Source organism: Bemisia tabaci, chromosome 7 (assembly GCF_918797505.1).
Source record: "Bemisia tabaci chromosome 7, PGI_BMITA_v3".
NCBI classification, from domain to species: Eukaryota; Metazoa; Arthropoda; class Insecta; order Hemiptera; family Aleyrodidae; genus Bemisia; species Bemisia tabaci.
In genome coordinates, this window is record NC_092799.1 from 25,178,778 (window position 1) to 25,200,620 (window position 21,843).

The 21,843-nt window shown below is 40.5% G+C and overlaps 1 protein-coding gene across 3 annotated transcripts in view; it reads right to left on the minus strand.

Moving 5' to 3' along the window:
- LOC109032241 (probable multidrug resistance-associated protein lethal(2)03659) overlaps positions 1-20,042 on the minus strand; it is a 105,217-nt gene extending 85,175 nt beyond the window's left edge. For 2 of the 3 annotated variants that reach the window (XM_072302371.1, XM_072302366.1), the window contains exon 1: positions 19,435-20,042. The gene's annotated coding sequence lies outside the window, so the exon portion shown is untranslated. The remainder of the gene's footprint in view (positions 1-19,434) is intronic. The other variant, XM_072302370.1, reaches the window with a different exon arrangement.
- Positions 20,043-21,843: the final 1,801 nt, after the last annotated feature.

Here is a 21,843-nt window from a genome sequence, read left to right on the forward strand (position 1 = left end):
ACAGGTATTGCATGCATTGAATTTAAAGGAGGAGGGGGAAGAGGAAAAAGAAGAAGAAGAAAGCGAAAAAAACTCTTTTCGAACAGCCTGGACACAACTCCTAGACCGCGTGTCTTGGGCAGCGATGTTTTGAATTTCTGGTAGTGTCACATTTTAATTCCTTAAAAGATAACCCATTATGGGTATCATACGGTTACGGCCATCATATAGTTTTCATAGGGACGTTTAGCGTGATATTTCTCCGTTTTTCAGAAATATTTTAGGCGAATGTTGCGCGAGAAGTCCTGAAACATTATTTCAAAAAAATTCAAAAAGGAGCGGAAATTTTGAAACACCGCGATTGGCAACCGCGATTCCGCAGTTATCTCCTGGTCGATATTTTAAAACTCTGTCATATCTCGCGCTTGTAAAATTTGACCGCGGCGTGCGTTGATGCCCAAAAATCGGTAGGACACGACTTGAACCGAAACGCGGAGCCGAGAGCGAGGCAAGATGACTGAAATGCTGCCGCACTAAGGAAAAACACCGTATGACCCCTCACGCGTTGTCAAAATTCCTCTAATACAATATACATTTTCTGGAAAACTTCGAAAAATTTTTCTGTCGATTTTTCGCAGAATTTTGCTCCAAACTCAATCTGAAGAACCAGAAAATTTCAAGGAATTGTATTCGTAACTTAGTGCAAAAAGCAATCTTTGATTAGAAGAGATTTAACAATGTTCGAATGTTCATACGGTGTTTTTCTTTGGCATAGCAGAAATGAAGATGCGACCTCGACGCAAGTGCGGGCGGTGGGCAGCCGGCGCGGCGCACAGTGCAGCTAGTCATACGGCGAATGGAGTTGTTACATGTGTGAGAGGAATTTGCGATTTGACTGTTGATCATATGCAATAAAAGTTCGCGAGAAACACGATGGTGCCACTGGTTTTCTTTGAAATCAACTTCCAAGCTCAAAAAAAGCTCTCAAGTTGAGGCCAAAATGGAGGGGATATCCCACCCTACCCTGAGAGTCCACCTCTACATCAAGACAAACTCTCCATGCAAAGATACTTAGCAAATACATTGACAGGGCTGCCACTTTATTTGGGGACTGCGAAACTGAAAACACGGCAACCCTGCTAAGGTACTTGCTCCCTATCTTTGCATGGAGAGTTTGTTTTGATGTAGAGGTGGACTCTCAGGGTAGGGAAGGATATCATCTCCATTTTGGCCTCACTTTTAGAGCTTTTTTTGAGCTTGGGACATGATTTCAGAGAAAACCAGTAGCACCATCGTGTTTCTCGCAAACTTTTACACATAAATCAACAGTCAAATCGCAAATTCCTCACACATGCAACAACTCCATTCTAACATTATGTGGAAACTTTCAAAGGTTTTAGCCCCATGAATATAAAACTTAGAGGTTCCATTGATTCTCTTGTACAGTTGACTTTAAAAAACACTCGTTAACATGCATAATAAAACGAAATTAAAATCGAAATCATTGGTTTTAATTTGAAAAAATATAGTGTCCAACCTCTCCCAAAATCTCGATCTACTGTGCGACGGGCCGCGCTTTGAGTGCCGCGGCCGCGACCAATTATTCAAAAACGAGGCGCGCAATTCGAGAATAATGACGCGCGATTTGTGTAGGAATCGAAGTGATTACTGCCGTGCTAAGGAAGAACGCCTTATGAACATCCGAGAGTTGCCAAATTTCCTTGGATAAAATGTATATTTTTTAGGAGAGTTATGAATATGCTTCCTTGAAATTTTCAGACACTTTCGATCAAATTACAAGCAAAATTATGTGAGAAATTTGGAGAAAAATATTCGCAAATCTTCCTGAAAATTAGCGATCTGTCCAAAGAAATTTGGCAACGCCCGAAAGCTCATACGGCGTTTTTCGTTAGCACGGCAGATTAGCGGACCGTTTAGACGACTCGTCGCTCTTCTAACATGGGCGCACCTCTATTTCCACGTGAGCCCTGTTTTACATATGAATTCATGCTCTCTGTGGCTAACACGGACATGCAGATACGCTCTTTCGTCAGAGAAGCGATAAGCTCATTATCATTGGATATCTTCCGCCTCCGCTACTTCCAAAAATTAATGCGCCTGGATCCTAGAAAAATAACTTTTTTGAGATTATATTATAATTTTTATCCACAGTATGACATAACAGTAAGGTGTACCTTACAGCTTAGGCTAAGGTGTACCTACAGAAATCTAAAAAAATAGATTTCTAGGATTCAGGCATAATAATTATGGACTTAGATTAATGGGAGAGAGGTTTACATATTCGCGCGTTGGAAACCGAGTGTTTCAACGGATGGGGTGTTCGATAATGACTTGTACAGTGTACACACAGATGAAAATATCAATACATTGCTGATGGTCTATTGCTGATTAGAAATGGTCGGAACATCAGTTATTGAGACACATCTTTAATTAGTCTCCACTCACTTCAAATCGTTCACGGAAAATTTCATGGAGATCGTTCCCGAAAAAAGGAATCAATAAACAACCGATTACAATCGGACATTTTCATGGTAAAAGGAACTATGTGTAAATGTATTAAATCAAAAGGAGCTATTGGCGTGGGATAGTCCGTGTGTTCAGTACTTCGTTCATCTTGCCCCAAATACATCCGATATGAGGATGCCCTCAGAATATAGCTTACGTCACTCAAATATTACGTCACGAAACGTAAAAAGAATTCTTATCTGCGTATTACAACCAGAAGTGCCATGCACTCACGAGAGATTAACTGGATTATGATCGATTAAATATAACATTGACACTTCATAAACACTATCTATTTGATGAAGTGCGCTACAGAGTCGCACACAATTGCGGTTTGCAACATTTCTATAAGTGGGTAAGAGCGAAATTTTAAACAAATTGAATTTAAATATAGTATGTATCGAATCTCCATTAACTTCACTGAAAAAAATCGGACCCACTGTAGCAGAAAAATGTGCATATTTTGCAGTTGTAGGTTAACCTAATGCTTCATTAGGCCAGGAAGAATTATATTTCAGTTGTGGCAAGAAGAGTTCCCTTGTCGCAATGATTAATCATTGTGACGGCAAGGAGTCAGGAATAATGTCAGGAAATTTTACGCGAAGTAACAAGTTGTTTTTCTGACGCAATGAGCACTTACTTGAGTACCGCAAAAAAATGCAAAGGAGAAGATTCTCTTACTTGCATGAATTCGAGCAATTTTTCGTGATGCTCTGGCCGACTTAGAAAATGTATTAAACTTTGTAGAATCGTCCAATATATCAAACACCTTTACGTGATCACATGCTTTGCTATTTTTAACCTTATTCGTTTTGAAACATCAATAAAAACCATCAAGTGAACGTGCCAGCGGGGGAGGGGTGCGCATAAGACGCGTTTACTCGTGTTGAACACATTTTTTGGGAAAGCCCTGTCAACACTACTAGCTAAAGGTCACGGAACTTTGCGTGAAAGTCAAGTTTCGTAAAACTATCCCTAGAGGACAAGGCCTTCCATTCATAAGAAATGAACAAAAAAATTATGAAAGAACAAACACAAAATTTGGTTTAATGATTTTAACTTCCGCCGCCGCGCCACGCCGACCACACCGTGTTTGGCGCAATGCGTAAAGTATTCACGCAGTCTTTTAGGCGCTATGCGTTTCACGCTGACCGCACTGTGTTTGGCGCAATGCGTGAAGTATTCATGCATTCTTGTAGGCGTTATCCGTTTCACGCTGACCACAATAACCGCACTTTGTTTCATGCAATGAGTGAAGTATTCGTGTAGTCTTGTAAGCGCTAATATGTGTTACATGCCGTATGCCGCGCCGAGGGCTTCTCCTTTTCATCTCAAGTCCTCGTCATCATTTTTCCCTAAGTCCCGCGCCGTTCCAGGCCAAATTGTGCGTTTAGTTTCTCTCTCAACTCGACTAATTAAAAGGTGATGTCTCTTGTATCACTGAAAGACGACAAAATTAGAAATTACTATACTCTCAGGAAATGAGAGGTTTTGTGGTCTTTTCTCGTTTGTATTTTTTTTCTAAAGCCGATTTTTTTAATACCTACATTTAAAAAAATTGCAAAATTTGCCACCCCCTAGATTTGCCGCCAAGGGCCGCGGCCCGTGTGGCCACCCCCTTAATCCGGCCCTGGAAGTAGGTATACTATTAGTGGCAAGGCACTTGTCTGCATTGGGAAACTAATGGCTCATTATCGAGTTTCTGAAATAAGCCATAAATAATAGTTCCCTATTAAAAGTGAAGTCAAAATATTCATACAGATAGGAGCATTTTACAAACTATTTATCAAATTCGATCAAACTTCCTAAAATAGATATTATCAAATTCTGTCAAAGAGGGTTTATACCTACAGCAACTAATTATGAATCAGTAATAAATAATGCTTCCATAAAAGTAGTATGAGGCAAAAAAAGCGTGCGGACCAGAACTCATCTCATGGGGAAAAGAGAAACGAACGAACGGAACGAAAAAAGTTATAGTGAGTTAGTTAGTTATAGTTGGTTATTATAATTTTAAGACATTCAGCGTCTCAAAAAATAAGCAGAAGCAAACGGCTCTCAATTCATAACCGAAAATCGACGCGAATATTTAATTTTATCATTCAGATTTTCAATATCACTGAAGATTGGGCAAAACTTTAACTGCTATAACGAGAGTTAAATCCGTGTATTGACGATGAATACAACGAGACCATAGGATAACTTTCGGTTTCATACTTTTCTACTCATGTTTATTGAGTTGGTCAAGGCGCAGAAATTCCGCGCTTGAGGATGTATTGAAAACTGTATGCATTATCATTAGGGCGCGTCATGATGGCAACAAACAAGCGATCTTCAAAACACTCGAGATAAGAATACAAGCACGATGACGAAAGCCCCATTGAAGATGTTCCGAAGCGCAGAGCAATACACTCCGATTTTGCGCCAAAACCCGAGTCTTTTCAAGAGCAGCGCTTGGAGACCCACTTGTCGATAGGTCAAAAGCTCTATCGAAAACGATCTTTCGACATAAGAGGGGGCGGCAAGTTTTGATAGCTAACCTAAGTACAGGTTAAACGTCACTGTGGATATTGGCGAAAAATCAATGGAACCAATACAGCAACTATTCGTGCTCGGCTTTCGCGCTTAATAAGTACAATATGTGCATACACTTCAAATTGAAGGGGTTTTCGGTACGTGTCATTTTTTAGTATGGCGCACGCTCTGCTGGCTTTTAGTGAGTTGTGCAATCGCTTCGGAGGGGTTCCAGCGTCAATATCATGAAAAGGACCACGTCTTTTTTTATATAAGAGTCTATCTGTAAGCAAACCAGCGGGGGAAAGAATTCTGATTGGGTTTGATTTTTGTTATCCATGAAAAAGTCATATTAATTAGTTTTATACTGTTATACAGGAAAACATTCTTTCAGTAAAATAAATCATTCAGTGAATATTTTTATTTTACGAGTTAAAGACTCAAAAGTTTTATACTCAAGTGGGCAATTGCCTCCCTCCTCCTCTTGAATTTGAGAGTTCATTTTCTTAGGGTACGATTTTCTGTCGATTTGGATCGTTTTCGGACATTAAACGACTTATTCAAAAATTTTTCCCTTCCTCCTCTTTCTTTAATCTTTTGCCTTCTCTGAAAAATCAGAAGGTCCTTCTCTTCGAGGTTCGTCTGATTTAACGCTCCTGATTCTGAAATCAGTTGGGTGTGCGAACTGCGATGCATAAAAACTGATGCACCGTAAGGTGGTCATCGAGTCGCTTGCTCCTCAGCGGGCGGATTATTGAGATTGATAGACAAAGCTATAGACAAAGAATACATAGGGGGTATAAAGCAATCCTATAGGTTGGAATGGGTGGTTCTCATAAACTAAGGGGGAAAATGATAGACTAACTGTCGGGTCTCTCGTGGGTTGCCGTTAGTTAGTCTATTGCCTACCTCCTTTGTCCATTGCAACCACCCGCTTCTACCAATAGGATCCCTCCAAATCCTTTTTGTCTTCTTTGTCTATTGCTTTGTCCATCAATTTCAATAATCGGCCCGCAGGTGACAACAGATGCGTGTCGGAGACAAACTTGAAAAGCGGAAAAAAAGAGTGGTGGTAATGCAACAATGCAGCGTGCAGTCCCGTCAATCATTATCATCATTCTTTCGCCGACACAGCAAGACTGCTTGTTTATAAACGTTGCACACCACACAGTTGACAGCAGAGTTATTCTCTCCCTGCTCGGATGGTTAGACCGTGAACATAGTGGCGTGGCGTGGTTTGCGATGTATCTGGTGATTTGCCGTTTAAACCCACGGGAAAGGATCGATCATGTGGGTGTCCACGACGAACACTTTGATAATCGATTTTTTACCATATCTTTTAATTGGGAAGCATCGATAATCGATCATTCACGCTTCGCCACCGCGTGAAATTATCGCTGGATATAAGAACTTAATAACAAGTCTGTTTTCTCACGACACATCAGCGTCAGAATGAGTACCTGCGTAGCAAGATCAGGTCTGCGGTTTTGCAGGGATACGAAAAGTTCTTAACCTGTCACATTTTTGAAACCCTCTCTCCCTCAAAAATTCCAAAAAGATGACTATTTTTAGAGCTATAAACGTATAATTTGCGAAGTACGGATGATTCTTACTGCGATTTTACGAAAAATACGATATTTTTACAGCATTTTCTTTAATATTTTCGTAAAAAACTGAATTGTTCCAGTCACTTTGGCAACCTTGGAATGAAGTAACGTTCCTTCGTGCGGAAAACGACGCCACGAGGGCAAGAAGGGAAACAGATTCGTTTTAAAATTTAAGGCAGAGCGTCTGGGACCTGAAAATGCATGGAATAATATATTCGAGAGTGAAGGATAGCCGGGAGAAGTATGAAATGAATCAGAGAACCCGTGTTTAAAACTGGGAATTTCGATTTTCTTCATCTCGTTCTCCTTCGAGACCATTTTTATGTAACCATGCCATGAAAGTTAATCAGAAGATACCAAGAAAAAAAAAGAAGAAAAATAGAGAGACGAAAAAAATATTTCTGCTCCTAATTCCACAAAAATATCTAGTTTTTCTCAAAAGAATTTGAAGGAGAGTAGAAGGATACTCCGGGTTTGCACCAGTAAAAATCAGAATGTTCTTTATATTGAGGAATGAAAACATTCCAGAAATTGCCCTGGTAAAAATTGGCAGTAGAATCTGTGTTCCAAAATACCATAGACCTAAAGCCGGCTGTAAGATTTCCAATAGCTTCTAGCCGGATGCACAATTTCTTATAGCCTTTAATAGCCGATGGCGATTAAACAACAGTCAGGCGATAAAGTGTATGCTAAGTGTTAGTAATAACGGATGCTAGGACTTATTGAGTTTTTGGACTACCGCTCTATTTTTGGGCCGTAGTGTCTTGATTTATTTTGCGCGGAAAGCTGCGTACTTTTGAAGGATGCCTGCCATTCCTAATATGTTGGAGCGTCTTCAATTTCGTATGATACTGTGCAATACCTCTGGTGTGAAATAGTTGCTTCGAGCGCCGTGGCCCGCTGCGGCGCGCCAGGCAGGTAGCCAGCGCGAAAAGCGCATTAGCGCCTACAAACCTAACAGGGATACTTCAGGCACTGCGCAATGCGTGAAGTATTCCTGTTAGGTTTGTAGGCGCCAGTGCGTCGCCGCTCCGCTTTGTGTTAGGCTCTAATATTTAATCTGGTGGAGTCAGCGTTTTTCAACTCATGATTTTGAAATGTTTGCAACGCTCTGTATGGATTATTCTCATATTAATTGATTAAAAGAATATGTATTAAAGGAAAATATAATATGTGGTTTGTAAATATTAAGGTGGTTCCGTATCAAACTTAATGATTTTCAAAGCACACGAATTTCTACACAATTTCTTATAGCCTTTCACAGCAGATGGCGATAAGGTGTATAATCCGGCGATAGGAACTATAGCCCGCCTTCATAATTTTTTATCGCTTCGTATAGCCCGGCTCTATGATTTGCTCCGCTTTCTACAGCCAACTATACGATTTTCTATTGCCTTCTTTTGCCGGCTATAAGAATTCCTATGGTATTTTGAAACGCAGCTCCTATCGCCAATTTTTACCAGGGTGGACACTGTCCACGCTATGATTTACGGTAGAATAGCAGTTTATTCTTGTACGTCAGTAAATCATTGATCGAAATCAGGAGAAAATCGATTGCTAGAGTCGAAGATGCAAATATCCATTGCAACGTTAAAAAATCCCCGATCACAGTTTATTTTAGCCCAAAATTACTGAAAAAAATACCTCCCTAAAATTTTCCACGAATATTATTGAAGGAATGAGGAAATTTCACGGAAGATTTTACTAGAAACCGTCTCGTCAGTTCTCTTCCAAAAAAATTAAACAAGAGTAGAGATTTAAACTGCCGAAACTGGAGATACGTATTTTTCCACTTTGTCTAGAATCGAAAATCGTTGGCATTCCGACCAGAAAAATCCTGGAAGAACGACGGAGGGTTCTTCTTTTCTCAGTCAGCAACAAAACCAATTTGAGTACTTTAATCTTTCAATGAGCAGAGTTTCACAGTAGAATTTATTGACAAATACAATTATAGTCTTGACAGGTATAAAATTTTATTTCACGGAACTAAGAAATCCAGGAAAAGCGTGGGACTTGTTTTTTTTTTTTACGTCTGCAAACAAATCAATTTGAGTATTTTAATCTTTCAACGAGCGGAGCTTTCACGATAGCGAACAGACACAATTCAACTTGAGATGGACTTTTGTGTCAAGGAACTCTTTGAAACTCTTGGAGCTTATTTGGACAATGAAATTAAGAGAGGCCGACGTTCACTTCAGATTTCAAGAGCGCGGGCACTACTTGTTGAAAGAAGGTACTCTTCCTCTGTAGTGAGCCGCCTACATGCGCCAAAGAAATTTCAATCATGAGTGATTTTCAGAAATTATATAATTAATTTTGCATAATCGTTATTGCCATCATCGTGTTTGATGTCCTCGATGAGAATTGAAATAGGATTTCCGTTGCGGCGGAAAGAAAAGGAACGGACTCCGACAAGGACTCTTCGGGAGATAAACTCAAGGGTTTGCTCCAAGAAGCATTATCACTTTTCAGAGGGAGCGTTGAGGTCGATCTGAAAAAACATCTGGTCGGAATTTTGCCGACTTGGACTGGACAGTACTTGGTGGTGGAAGGTCTATTTTGAAAATTATTTTACAATATGGTAGAACGGTTCAGTTGCGCTGGCCACAAAATTGAGAAAATTAAATTCCCTGATATTCCTCTGATTTCTGTAACACATTTTCGTGAGCAATTCTCTGACAATTGAAGATATGCCATAAGGCCAGAAAGACACCATTTGAAAATGTGGTACAGGGTTTTGTGAGTGACTCCCGTGTTATACTTTCAGCGCTGACGATGGGGCTAAAATATCATCTTAGGCCTTGTCTCCACGGGCCTTTTCACGAGATTTGTCGCAGGGAAAAATCTCACTTACGAAGTAGAGAAAATTATTGAGTTGATCAATATTTTTCCCAGTACCAAGTATGGTCCTTTAACTCCTAGGACCCACTGAGAGAGGAAGAGGAAGTGTAAACGAATTGTGCGATATTTTGTTGAATACTCCATTGTTCAGGTTGGTTTCGTTAAAATAATGTGTCTAATTGTCAATTGAGTGCAATTATTATTTTAATCCCGGTTAAATACCTGACTTTATCCAATTTATCTTCCCGCTCAAACTAGTCGCAGGACCGTATGAGCCTCGTCCCGTGGAGACGGTAACTGGAAAAAATCCCAGAAGTTTCATTCCTGCGATTCGAACTTGGGACAAATCACATGGAAACTTCCCGTGGAGACAAGGCCTCAGAAGACAATGTCTCTCGAGAAAGTTGTAATTCCTTGAAAAATGCGGTTTCTTCCGCTCAAATTTTGTATTTGCTCTGCAACTTGTTCATAATTCATTTTTCGTATTTTTAGAATGCAAGCCCCACCTTGACCTTATTGTTCTCCTTTGCATCACCTTACAGAGATTCGGTAACAGCACTATAAATGAATCGCGTTAAACAGAAAGGAACCAAGCCACATCAGCTGTTGCCAAACTTAAATAAACAATTTCATTTTTTATATGAAAACGGTTGTGCGGATTCTCCTGCAAATTTCAGTGAATTTTCCCCATAGGACGAAGCAAATTCCCCAAAATTTTCAAAAGAATCCGCAATAAAGTTCTCTCGTAAAAAATTAAATTGACCGGATAAATTTGGCAATAGCCGATGTGGCTTGCTTCCTTTCTGTTAACTCCGTTCAAATATGAATGACTTCTTGGAAATTGAAATTCTAGAAACTAGGGAATCACACAACCACCAATCAATTTGAATTATGAAACTTAAACTTTTAGTTTTTGCAAGAAGATAAGCATTGCCGATGCCCATTCTTTGCGGTGATGAGCTTACGAGATTAAAGCGCCATTACTTAACAACAAAAAACGTTTGACCGGCGCTATTGCCCACTGATAAAGCCGCCTGAGCAGTGACTGATATTCGTCAGCGCAACTGATATTCGCCGATATTAAGACTAGTTGTTCCAATGTGTGAAGATGATTCCATTGCATTTAATGAGATGACAAACGACTAGGAAACTATGGATTTGACTTCATTTTGCAAGGTTTATTCTGATCGAAACCGCCCGTTTCGTCTCCCTCCGACGAGACTTGGAGAGCAGGAAACTGATCGTGATGTAAAATGCAGGATACAGGGACGGGCTAATGGACGCATGATGCGAATAAATGAAATCTAATTGATATTCCGCCGATTCAGTGAAGCGCGACAACAATAGTTGGCTTGCCATCCCGAGTATGTTTCACAGTTGACCGCCTCATCCTCGTCATCAGTGGCGTGGCGTGCTTCGAGATACATCGATTGATCAGCCGTTTAAACTTATGAAAAAGGATCGATAAACGAGGCGTTCGCGACGAACACCTTAATAATCGATCTTTCACCGCAGCTTCAAATGCGGAAATATCGATAATCGGTCATTCACGCCTCGCATCATGCTCGCCACGTCCAATTTTCCGTCCAGTTCACTCGTTTTGACGGTTTGCCGCTTCAAGCTCTAAAGCTCTCGATGAAAAGTGTACAGTACTGCCGAGATAGGGAAGAGCGCCGTATGAGCCCTCAGACGTTGCCAAATTTCCTTCATAAAAACAGAATTTACTGGGAAAATTGTGTATTTTTTTTCCCCAAAATTTTCACACGATTTTATACGCAGTTTAATCTAAAATATCTGTAAGTTTCATGGAAAACGTTTCTCGTGCTCATTTCTCACGGTGCTTAGTTTCTTCAACAAGACATTCACAAACGATCAGACACCTGCGAATTCTCCATTGAATCCACAAACAGTGGGTCCATGCATCTCAATTAAAAACGATGCTGTTCCCGAATGTGACTATTCTCCAAGCTCTTCTTTTCCTAGTTCTGAATTAGGCTATTGAATTATCCATTGTACACACATTGAAAATAGGTGAATGAGAGGGTACAGTATTGCAGAGAGTAACTCATTTCAAATCACAAAAAATCTCAGTTTTATGGACTGAGAAAAAGAGGCTTGAGGTTGAATGAATTATTTCATCGTGAAGTGCGTTGAAAGTAGTTTAAGGCGGGATTTGACTCAAGTGAACTGTGGTCTTAGACTATTGATAAATTTGAAGTACAGACGATGTAAATCTCTTATTTCTCATTTATGAGTTACTTGAATAAGAAATTTTCAATTCGTCCATCGTGTCTCCGTATTATTCTTGTGAGGAAAACGTATAAAAAGTGCATAATTTCTAATTTCCTATCTGGTGGCTCTTTCAATGATAAAAACAACAGGACTCGCCATCTCAGCTCCAGTGGCGTGGCGTGAATTGCGATGTATCGATTGTTATGCCATATAAACTTATGGTGAAGAATCGATTATTTAGGTGTTCGCTGCGAACACCCTGTTTATCGATCCTTTTCCATAGGTTTAAATGGCATAGCAATTGATAAATCGCAATTCACGCCACGCCACTGCTCAGCTCATCATCGTATTTCGCGCAAAACCGTGAACATAATTACAAAATTATGACATGTTATTTTATTACTGCCGTGAAATTGCAATATGGCAATACTGTACGGCATTCCTACTTGGGTCGGTTCCCCTAGAAGCAGAGTCGTATTTTCATAGTTTAAACTTATGGATATGGACTCGCAAAACCTAAAGTAGGATTTGACCAAACGCCTGAGTTAAGAAATTTCGTGAAAGATTATAAGAAGAAATTTCATGAGGAAATTTCAAGAGATTTCATGGGGAAAAAAGAAATTTCATGAAATTTAAGAAATTTCATGGGGAAAAAAGAAATTTCTTGTGAAATTTCACGAAATTTCATTCGATGAAATTTCTTTTAGCTTACGTCCAATATTAACGGAAACATCGCCCTTCGAAAAGCATGACGTCATTCACTGCAATGGTGCGCACCGTGGTTTCTTCCACCTTGGAGTTATCAACTGGACTAGATTTTCCAATTAGGAACTATATAATTTCTGGCTCAGTTTAGAAAGAACGCATGCACCTTTTTTATCCCAATGTACATAAGAGTTTTTACAAATGAGCCGGAAATTATAGTTCCTGATTGAAAAATGAAGTCCAATAAGTCCAATAAGTAATACAAAGCGCTGATTGCTCTACTTAAAACACGTATGAAACCAAGGTGGATGAAACTATGGTATGCACCACCGCGGCGAATGACGTCATACGCCGATTTTTATATAAAAGGCGGATACCTCCATTAATGCTAAAAACTTGGTGTTCGGGCGGCCCATACGCATTATTATTTTTCGCAGATCTAAGTATCATCTGAAATCACCAAAACACGATTTTAAAAACCATCACAACTAATCTAGAGACGACGCGGCTTGGGGATGTCACATACGGGGATAGAGATTACACAAATCGGACGTTTTTTGTAATCTTTGATCAACCCATTCCCGAATTCCTGTCTCCGTTCCCTCTCTCATTTCATTTGATCCTTGTCGTGCCCCCCATCCCCCGCTCCATTTCAGTTTATAATCTTTGCAATTGGAGAAAGAGTGATCTTTATTCTCGTTTGTGAAACTGTGAAGGCGTAAAACACGGGAACCAATCAGAAATAGATTCGCATTGCCTTTACTCTCAGAGAGGGACTCTAGTGATCCATTCCGGTTTATAATCCTTGCAATTGGTGAAAGAGTAATCTTCATTCCCGTTCGTGACCAGTGTTCGAAACTCACCTTTGAATTTTAGGAGCCATGTGGCGCATCAAGCCCGATTTTTAGGCGCCATTAAAGATTTTTTGGGGCCAAATTGACTTCTTGCTTATTTATTACGGCGCATTTAGTGAAAAGTTAGACGCAAGATGTTTTTGTAACAGAACTAGTAAGTAGCTGTAACTTGGGGAAGACAAAAGCACTACGAATGAAATCGTGAAGAATAGAAAAAGCAAGCTTTCACTTGTAGTGCTGAAAATTCTGAGTTTTTTCAATTCAAATAGATTTGTTTTTCTTCCTTAACGTGACTTCCTGTGAAAATCCGGATTTTTAGGGGGCAATTTTTAGGGGCCACGTTGGCGCAGAGCCTTCATTTTTCAGGCGCCATGGCCGATTATTTAGGCGCATTCGGCGCCTGTGAGTTTCGAGCACTATTCGTGACACTGTGAGGGCCTAAAATACGGGAACCAATCAGAAGTGGATTCGCATTGTCTTTACTCTCAGTATAAAGGGACTCTCGCCTAACCCTTTGTACGACTCATATGAATAGCCTGTCAAGTCGAATGCGTGTGTCTGCACGATTCGGCACGAACCCGCGAGTTGATTTAGATCCATTACATTGTATCATCGTTGAGAGCGACCTTGCCACTTTGCTTCAATAAACCTCTTTTACCGTGCACGGGATCTTCTGATCTCGTGATTCGAGAACGGGGGCACGAATTGGCAAGGGCCGGGTGGTCGGCCACCGAGCGTAATGCGACACACGCTCTTCGATCCGATCAATCAATCAATTAATATGCCCGATGACCCGCCTTCCCTCGCTCTTCTTCCCACGACCCCCCTCCCTGAACCCCGGTGACGTCACGGAGAATATTAGCCCCCACGGGGACTCGGACCGAAATGCTGCCGTGATAGCGAAGAGAGCCGTAAGTGCGAAAATGAAGTTTCGAGAAAATGGGCCTGGAAGCTTCTGAGTGAGACATTTTAATGAGAGAAGCCTCCGTTCTTTGTCAAATCGCAACCAGTCATACGATAGACTCTTAGAAATCATTTGGGGGATTAAAACTCGACCGATTTTATCTTAAAGTACATGAAAAAGGTAACATTCAGTTTCATGTTAGGTTAGTATTCGGCGAGACAGCCGTAAGTGCTATCTTCTGCGTGCTTTTGTGGTAGCGTTTTGGACACACAACAAACACATTCTCAGGTTAGAAATCGGCAGATGAGGGCGGCATCCTTCTTGAAAGCACGTACTTGCCGTGCGAAAACTTGAAAAATCAGCTGTCGGGAATTTTCGGAAGTGACTGATGGGTGGCTGATAGGTCCCACGGTTTTTCGTCACAAAACCTGACTTACATTACTTTTTGAGTAATACTGAGGACATGTGGACATGCTACATGCATCACGGCACCAAGGAGCGAACTGACCTTGGGGGCCACGAATCTTTCATGCCCGAGTGCACGATAATGAACATCTCAACTTGGCAGATCCCGACGGAAAACATCGCTGCCATGCTATAGAGACTGCCCTCCAGAGACAACTGCCCTCTAAAATACGGAAGACCGACGAACGCATCAACATTTGGGTGGTTCCACGATGACTGGAATAGTTTTGTCGCCGTCACAGACAACACATTTTTCGGTCATATTTTTAGTAGAAATGATAATAACTCGAATATTTTCGCATTAATCTCCAAAGGGTTACGTGCTAGAACGCTTTCCGATGATTTATTGCTCTACTTCTCAATTAATAATGTGTAAATTCCGAAAATGTGCTTTTTATTACGCTGACTTTTCACCGCGTAACAGACAGCACATTATCGGAATTTATACAAAATTAATTGAGAAGTAGAACAATAAAGCATCAGAAAGCATTCTGGTACGTAACCCTTTGAAGATTAATGCGAAAAAATTTGAATGATTATCATTCCTACTAAAAATATGACCGAAAAATGTGTTGTCTGTTACGGCAACGAAACTAATCCAGTTATCGTGAAACCACCCATTTGAACGTTGCGTTTAACACTGCTAGCAAACGTTAACGGAACTTGGCGCGAAAGTTAAGTTCCGTAAACCTATCTCTGTGTGGACAAGGCCCTCCATTAATAAGAAATGAACCAAAACATTATGAAAGAACAAACATAAATGTGGTTTAATAATTTTAACTTCCGCCACCGCGCCGCGCTGCACGCACTGTGTTTGACGCAATGCGTGAAGTATTCACGCAGTCTTGTAGGCGCTATGCGTTTCACGCTGCCCGCTGTTGACCGCACTGTCTTTGGCGCAATACGTGAGGTATTCATGCAGTCTTGTAGGCGCTAATATGTGTTACATGCCGACCGCCGCTTCGAGGGTTTCTCCTTTTCATCTCACGTTCTCGTCATCATTGCTCTCTGCGCCACGCCATTCCAGGACAAATTCCGTGTTCGGTTTCTCTCTTACAAGGGGAGCTTCCCAAGTGTAACCGGAATTTCGAGTTGAAATTTCGCATGAAGATACAAGAGATGATTTTAGGGATGCCGTATTTTTTCGTTTTTTCGAATGGGGTCGGGAAAGTCCTCAAAAAAAGGGCTAAAGATGCGGAAAAAACGCGTGCGCTAGCGGCACAAGGTAAACGTAGGTGATAGAGGCTCTGCATCCTTATCAGTACCGCATGGCCAAACGGTAGCGCGCTCGCCTCGCAGGCGGGAGGTCCTGGGATCGGATCCTGATTATGGTTCGTAATTTTATATTACTTTATGCTTGTTCATTTTTCACTTACTTTATTTTGCACCATTCGCTCCGCAAACCGACTTACGAGGTAGAACACGTAGTGACTGAAGATTTTTTACATATGCTGATAAAAACTCGAAGTTTCTCTTGGATTGAAACGTTATATATAATTGAATAAACAAAACACTCTATAACTCAGCAAATTTCGTTGCCAAACTGAATTTCCGGAGTATCATTCAGATACAGTTACAGATTCGACTGATACTCCGGAAATTCAGCTAGGCAACGAAATTTGGTGAGTTATAGAGTGTTTTGTTTACCTATTCAATTATGTAAAACGTTTCAATCCAAGAGAAACTTCGAGTTTTTATCAGCATATGTATAAAATCTTCAGTCACTACGTGTTCTACCTCGTAAGTCGGTTTGCGGAGCGAATGGTGCAAAATAAAGTAAGTGAAAAATGAACAAGCATAAAGTAAAATAAAATTACGAACCATAATCAGGATCCGATCCCAGGACCTACCGCCTGCGAGGCGAGCGCGCTACCGTTTGGCCATGCGGTACTGATAAGGATGCAGGGCCTCTATCACCTACGTTTACCTTGTGCCGCTAGCGCACGCGTTTTTTCCGCATCTTTAGCCTTTTTTTGAGGACTTTCCCGACCCCATTCGAAAAAACGAAAAAATACGGCATCCCTAAAATCATCTCTAGTATCTTCATGCGAAATTTCAACTCGAAATTCCGGTTACACTTGGGAAGCTCCCCTTGTTAGTCTTAACTCGACTAATTAAAGGTGCTGTCTATTGTATCACAGAAGGACGACAAAATTAGAGATATACTCTCAGGAAATGAGAGCTTTTGTCACCTTTTCTCGTTCGTATTTTTTTTTTTCCGAATCCGATTTTTCTTTATAGCTATACATTTAAAAAAATGGCAAAATTTGCCGCCCCCTGAATTTGCCGCCATGATGGGCCGCGGCCCATGTGACCACCCCCTTAATCCGGCCCTGCTTGACGGTTGGGTTCCCTCAAAATGGCGCGCTCAACAGTTACGTTTCATTTGAACCCTAAAACACCGCTTTTTGCAGTGTGGTTCCCTTGAAACAATTTGCTCAACAGTTTTCTTACCTTGGAAGGGAATTTTTTATCGTTTTAAGCGCTCAGCCGATAGAAAGCACACATTGATTTCAACCTACCTATAATGGAATTCTAGTACACTAATGGCCATTTTATCAAATGGCGTAACGGCTCATTCAGATCTCACCGGATAGGGACCTCACATATTTAGAATAGATTAATCTGCGATACCATTATTTAATGCTTCTGGACTACGGACGACGATGATCTTTTGTCAGTAATTTATTGGTTAAATGGTGGAGGTGGTTTTCTCAAAATTGATCTTTGAAATTTTCATTGAGGCGAGTTCTTTTCTCATCGGTGAACTTGAAAATGCGCCTGCGTAGAAAATGTTACGCTAATACATATCATCAAAGCAAAAATTAATACGTCTCGTATCAGCTGAGTTCTTTTTAGATTTTTTCATAATCTCCGGGGCGCAATCAATAAATAAAAACTGACAGCTGAGCGCTTCTCTATTACGAACTTATCAGAACTTTCCCGCTTGTTTTACCCTGCAAAAAAAGAGACCTCCCAAGGTTTCCCCATTTTTTCGCATGGGTTTCCCCATTATTTTCATCCTCACATGGGTTTCCTTATTTCACGGAACTGGCCCGGTCCTGGTCCCGTGGTCTGGAAGTTTCTGCACCCCTGCGAGCACAAATACTACACTCATGAATGTCGGTAAATAGGGACAGGCGAGAAGCTAAGATTTTCCTTCATTTTTGTGTGATACCATTCTACCATCTGGTAGAAATCAGTCCACACTGATCAGCCAAGTTATGCTTAAATAGACGCTATTAGTGGCGACGTCATCATAGGGATTCTCCATTATATCAAATTGGATCCAAACAATAACATTGGCATAACCTCTTTCAATGTTACCAATGCGAAAAAATCGATATATATCGCTTTTCTGTAACGTGGCACTAATAGCGTCTATAATGAATCACCCACAGGGTGTGCTACTAATCTATCAGCGCTACCTATTAGTGCACAATTTGATGGGGGCATGGCTATACTCCGAAAAATGCAGCATGTAATGGTGTCCACCGAGAGAGTCCATAAAACCTATCATTGCCTCAATAGACAGCCGCTGAGCCTTCAAGAAAATGGAATGTCTTCGTTATGGGTAAAAGAGTAGATACGGTTCAACTTAAGTAATGGTAGAAAAGCTTCTGCCAGTTGCTTGGGCTTCAGGAGACTTGCCAGTTCCTTGTAACTACCTCGACAGCGTAAGTCCGCAATCATGTATCTCGTTTGCAGTGTCTGAAAATCTCAGTCTTTATGTTGTTTTTTAAAAGGAGAACAAATTGACATCGTTTCTTGAAGCTTTCGCGGAATTTTCTTCGCACAGAGAAGAAAAATCACGGCAATTTTACAGAATTGCCGTTGAGTAGTTTTCCGTTTAAAAAATAAAGTATGACAGGGGATCTGCGACATCACAAACCAAGGTATGTGATTGCTGACTTACACCTTCGACCTATAACTTGCTACAGCTGACATCAGCTGGACTTCTAAAATTAAATGCACGACTCGCCTTTAATGATTCCATGGTGCTGGGGCAAGAACACTGCTGCTCTAGGGGGCTTTTTTTCATCCACTGAATGCGATGGATCAGGATCTAGGTGTTGCAAAGTGGTTAGACTGAAGTTAGGATTGCATATAACTGCTCTCGAACTGCCTAGTGAGAAGGATCCAAGCATTCCACTCAGGGTGTCTACTAAAACAGGCTGGCAAAAAATCAGTACTTTTTCAGTACATTCCCAAAAAATTCAGTACCTCCCTCAACCGAAAAATTCAGTACTTTTTCAGTACCTCCATTTAACAAAGTTTGAAAAATTTAAGAAATTTGAATTTCTCACTGAAGTTGCGGCAAAAATGACAAGAAATGGAAAAATTCTGGACCTTCTTACGAAATATCTGCATTTTTTCAGTACTTCCGGACCATCCTTTAAAAATCAGTACTATTTCCGGACTTGTAGACACCTGGTCCACTGGAATGCGCCAGTGGACCGGGATAAAGAAGTGAGGCTTTTCACCGCATTCAATTGTCATCCTTAGAGGTTTAGATGAAAAAACAGCCCTTAGGAAACAGATACCTTTCACCAGGTTTCCAAGTTTAAGGACGTGATGAACCATGCTTCAGTGCTACCATGATTTCCTTACGACCCTTCAAAAGAGAACAAGCAAGTCTCCCTGCTGATATCCAAGGTTACCCTAATTGCATTTCAGGTTCATGTGGTCCAAAAAGGCCAAAGCTGGAATTCTTTCTAGCATCAGAGAATCTTGAAATTCATGCAAAAAATACGAACAAGAAAAGAGCCTCGTGAACAATGATCGTGTGAAAATTGATAGAACATACCAAATGTAGGATCTGAACAGAAGGGCAGTGATGAAGTTATTTACTCCACAGAGTTGAAAACCGAAACAGGAACTGAACAAAGCGAATCAGAACTGCTACGATTACTTTGAATCTGTACGGAATTCGTTGGTTATAGCGAGAAGGCTCCCTAATAAACGTGGAATTTCCACGAAGTTTAGCGAAGCGAAAACCTAAGACGGGAATTCAACTCGGCTAAATCGAACACGCGCGATCACTGAAATCCGGAAAAGACAGGATCGGCTCCAGGTATAAATCGGGAAACGAACTCGCGGTGGAAATTACCTGCGAAAAGAGATGGAAGAGGAAACTTAAAAACTTTTAAAATAGAATAAAATCGATGATCCTTTGGCTTGGCACTAATGAATGAACGAGGTGCGACCGGTGAGGGGATAACCTGAATGGAAACAAGGTAGATTTACACAGGTATGGACAGAACTAAACAACTGGCCTCTGATTGGCTCTCCAGCGGCCCCTTAACGTCAGCCATTTTGGATGTTTTGATTATTTTGATTTATTATGTTCGGTTTATCGTTTGTCAAAATTTTGTGGGATTTTTTGCACAATTTTGGTTATGCGATATTAATTTTAGCGTTCAAACGCACAAACGTTTGAATGTTAATTTGATTGTAATTTAATTAAAAAACGGGCCCCTTAACCTACGTCACGAGGTCATGTGACACGTACTGAGGCTCATGGGAAATTTTCAACTTTTCCATACCTGTGTAAATCTACCTTGGAATGGAAACTGAAATTGAAAATGAAATAGTTTTGATGATTTGATGAATAGTCCAATTTTTACAACTTATTTTTCCAATTATTCCTCTATTCGAACAGAAGGAATCTTAACCGCAAATTCTGAACCAGACGCTTTGATTGGTCCAGAGCGGTTCATTCCAATTATTCCGAGTTGAACCAAAACAAGCGGGAATTTCAAATAATTCCGGATATCCTGTCTACCAAATCGTTTCCGTTTCCGGTAAACAATGTTGTCAGTTTTACGAGCATTTGATAAGTAAAACTGACAACACTGTTTGCCGGAAACGGAAACTATTAGGTAGACAGGATATCCGGAATTATTTGAAATTCCCGCTTATTTTGGTTCAACTCGAAATAAATGGAATGAACCGCTCTAGACCAATCATAGCGTCTGGTTCAGAATTCGCGGTTAAGATTCCTTCTGTTCGAAAAGAGGAATAATTGGGAAAATGAAGCAATCGGACCAAACGGAGAGTTCCAAGGAAGTGGCCATCTCAGTACGTCAATGAAGAACAGGAGTATTTGCCTACGTCATAGAAAAAATAGCGCGCTGTTTGAATTGAAACTTGGCAAGCCTTATGATTTTAGTTCGCTCAGCTGTCAGTTGTAAAGAAAAAGATGTACCTAAATGAAGTCATGCGATACATCGTTTGTATCATTCTGTTTCCTGGATCGGCTCAAGCTATTAGCGTATCCCCGCTGTTGGTAGGACTATCAACTGGTTGTCTATGGAGCGCCATTGAGGACCAAACTAGCTGAAACGCACTTCATAGGAACAGACTTACCGCTCAATCATATGAACCTCCTCCTCGTCATTTGCAAAGAGAAAAAATGTCAATACTTGGACTGTAGATCTAGCTAATGAGATGAGGCATGCATATACACGCTAATCATACCTGTTTTTAATGTAAAATTAAGTGCTCTGAGCACAAGAAGTCAATTAACTTGATGAAGTTCAGAAAAAAGAGACTAGGGGTCGGATTTTTGAAACTTTAGCTGGCTATGTCGCACGATAAGACAAGACATAGCCCTACCTGCGTCGTGTAATGCATCGATTTTCGATTCTTGTCGTGCCGACATAAATTTCAACAATCGGACTGTAGGTGCATTAAAACATACCTATTAATGGCCATAGGGTAAATCCACAAATCTCCATTGCAGTGTTTCAAAATTTCACCTCCTATTTTACTTCATCGAAGAGAAACAGGCAAATTTTATGTAAGTAGCTAAAATCTAAACAGAATGCTCTGATAACAAGAGAAAAAATTCAAAGCAGTTTTCCAGAAATTACGCTGACTAGTTTCCCAAAGCAAAATAAAGTATCACAGGAAGTCTGTAACGTTGCAAATAGACATACATGATTTCTCACTTTGGTCATCAATACAATGAGCTAAAAATTAAGTTTCTTTGGACAGAATACTGTCGGAACTAACTGTAAGTGTAAAAATTTGTATTGCATGTAAATAGGTACCTAACTAATTTATCATCGGAAATTTAATAAGGACAATGTAGGAAATTTCGATGGGGGCAGTGTTCCAAAGTGTCTAGTTTTGAAGAGGGTTTTTGTATCTTTCCTCTCTCTCTCCCTCCCCTTCTCTCTCTCCCTCTCTCTTTCTTCGTTTTTGCTTAAAT